Source organism: Oculina patagonica, chromosome 4 (assembly GCF_052425735.1).
Source record: "Oculina patagonica isolate OP01 chromosome 4, crgOcupat, whole genome shotgun sequence".
NCBI lineage: Eukaryota > Metazoa > Cnidaria > Anthozoa > Scleractinia > Oculinidae > Oculina > Oculina patagonica.
The window spans coordinates 29,326,343-29,329,204 of NC_135761.1; the positions used below are offsets into that span (position 1 = coordinate 29,326,343).

The 2,862-nt window shown below is 36.0% G+C and overlaps 1 long non-coding RNA gene across 1 annotated transcript; it reads left to right on the forward strand.

Annotated features, from left to right (window-relative positions):
* Nucleotides 1–410: 410 nt before the first annotated feature.
* LOC144649179 (uncharacterized) lies at nt 411–2,174 on the forward strand. The gene is made up of 5 exons (XR_013569850.1): nt 411–510; nt 617–768; nt 1,406–1,475; nt 1,576–1,639; nt 1,969–2,174. It is a non-coding gene; the product is annotated as an uncharacterized LOC144649179 (long non-coding RNA).
* Nucleotides 2,175–2,862: the final 688 nt, after the last annotated feature.

Here is a 2,862-nt window from a genome sequence, read left to right on the forward strand (position 1 = left end):
CATACTCCTAATACTAATAATAGATAGGCCCTTGAGCATAATTTATGTGTCGCATTCTAAGTAAAAGTGGTTGATCATGCCTGCTAATATCCTCTGGGCCAGTGCTGGGTAGGTGTTGGGAGGGGTAGGTGTTGGAAGAATGATCACTTTTATTTTTCATTTGACTTACACAGTACTTAATTCTAATATACATTGCCTATTTTGTGGTGAGAGATAGTCATCTAAAAGGGTGGGCATGACTAGCAAGTCTCAAATGTCCTGAATGTGCCCACCAACTTGTTGACCATTACTTCAAGAAAGAAGAGAGTATTTTGTTGCATACTTATAAATTCCTTGCATAGAATACCTGTCAAACAACATTTTGATTAATTAATTTTTAGCAAATACTGAAAGAGAGTCCTGCCAAAAACCAAAGTCTGTCCAGAGTCCTTCTAAACGTATGAAAGTGAAAATAACAAGAAAAGACAAACAGGAAATGAGGGCTGAAGACAAACATTTATACCATAGCAAGTGAGTACTGTTTCATAAATATTGAATACCAGTACTCATTCCAGAGTGAAAAAGGCATATACATTGATATACACTTATACTTTATTTCTTTTATTTTAAATTGCAGGATCAAGTTAATTCGAAAGGAATGCTTGAAGAGGTGGCCTGGAAACAATAAAGTATATTTCCGCAGTAACAACACAAACAGCTTAATTCTTTCAGAAATGGTGTCTTCCTTAGAGCCTCTGTGTACAGTGAAAGAAATTGGATTTGGGCAAAGTAAGTGAAGACTGTCTATTAAGCCCTGGCCAAACAGAGTCGCAAGTCATCATAAGTTTGGAAATGCAAATTTACATATGCAAACTTTTGCTGGGTGTCAAAACAGACTTGCAAGTCAGCAAGTGGACGCAAGTTGCTAAAAAGCCATTCCAAAGTTGTCCCAAGTTTTTGACTTGCGATAAATTGTGATTCCATTTGGCCAGAGCCTTATATACATGAAGAAGAGAGTTTATGCACACCAAGAATTCTCTATCAGTTTTAGTTCTGATCAAGTTTTCCAAGTCTTCATTTCTTATTTATCTGGTTTCATGTTCTACAAGCCCAAGCTCAATTTATAAGTAAAACACAAAGCATAATGCAGGCATAAGTACAAGTCAAAAATTTAAAAAGGAAAAAGTTACACTTGTGTTTAAGTTAGAATCAACAGAGAATTGGTTAAATTTAGGATTCTTGCGCAAGCATTTGCTCGCAAAAACTAGGCTTAAGCAGAATTCTAGAAATAATAGGTTTATGGTATACATGCCAGTAAGCTAATCTATCTTTAGTTTTACTGCAGTATCCTCTTAGTAGATGTTTCAGCTAGTCAATTAATGTCTTTGTTTTTAATACAGCCATAATTCTTGTGTGATTGTTTCAGGTGCAATCAAAAACCACATACTTCAGTGGGTGAAAAGAACAGAAAACTAAATGATGGCTATGATTTTGAGGTACAGAGTACTTGTAAGAAATACTACTTCTCTGTCTTGTATAAGAGGGTCAGCAATTCAGGGATGGAATGTAAGCATTTTTCTCTTTCTTTTTAAACAGAAGTCTAGGGCACCTGCAAAGAGGGCTATCTCAAGTGATGCAGTAGATTTAAGCGAGAGCATTGGTAAGTTAATGATTAATAAGTAAGTGTAAGGTTTCTCATGGTATAAAAAAGTGAGGCTTTCGGATAAAAAAGCCAACACGCAGAAATTCTATTACATCTGAGTAAAACATTGACCCAAACCTGTGACTTTGGACATTCTTGCCAGGAGCCCTTCAATTGTAGATGACAGTTGCAAGCATGATTAAAAATAGGTCCGTGATGTGTACTTATGTTTAATGTATAACAAACTATAACTATATTATACGTTAAAAAGTTGTTTGGTCAGAATTTGAACATATGCTGTCTCGTTATCTTCTCAGTGACCTGAATTGTTATTATTTTGCTTTTAGATGAAACAGATACAGAAAAACCTACTTCTGAAGATCTTGGTGAAACCTGCAGTGTAGCCGTTGATGACATATCTGACTACAGTGCACAACTGGTGTGTGCAGTGTTCTTTAAAGTTGCCACATTCAGAAATTTAAGTGTGAGAAAACACTTAAGCCCACTTGCTAAAGAACTAGGCATCAAGCATCGAGGGAATTCAAAGTATGAACTGGCCAAAAAAGTTGCCACTGAACTTGTCAAAAGAGAGATGGTGCATGCTACTGCTAGTTCAAACTACAAGTGTTTGTTAAGAGAAGATGAGATTATTGTTAAGAAAGATCAAGAGCTGCCATTAGCCGAAGTAAGCACTTCAGATCTTTCATCGTCAGGTTCAACCAAGTCTGTGGACGACACTACAGCTGATGATTCATCATCACTTTCTGATTTTTCTGATGAGCAGTGAAATGATAACAAGAAATAGCTGCTTTATTGACACATTATTCTGATGAGCAGTCTTATCATGATGCTGGAGAAAAATGATTTCAAAAGTTGACCGCTTGCTATTTGAAGTTGGGACAGTGGTGGATGTTAATGTTTTTGTTCCATGACAGTTTTAATTATTTGCTCAGTTCAAATTATTGGTGAAGCTCTGAACTGTAATGGATAGGTTGACAGACTTGTAACAACCTTGTTTTTGCTGTTCCCAGTGTTGGACTAGTGTGAAATAATAATAAACAATGTTAATGTTTTTTTCATTGGAGGGCCTTTATTAAACCTTATTTACCAACTTTGGTAATGCGGCTTTCAATGTTCGATATTTTCATTACTGAGTTACCAATCTTGGAAACATTGCTTCCAACGCTGGACACTTGGGGCATTTACCAACATTGGTAATGTGGATTTCAATGTTGGATATT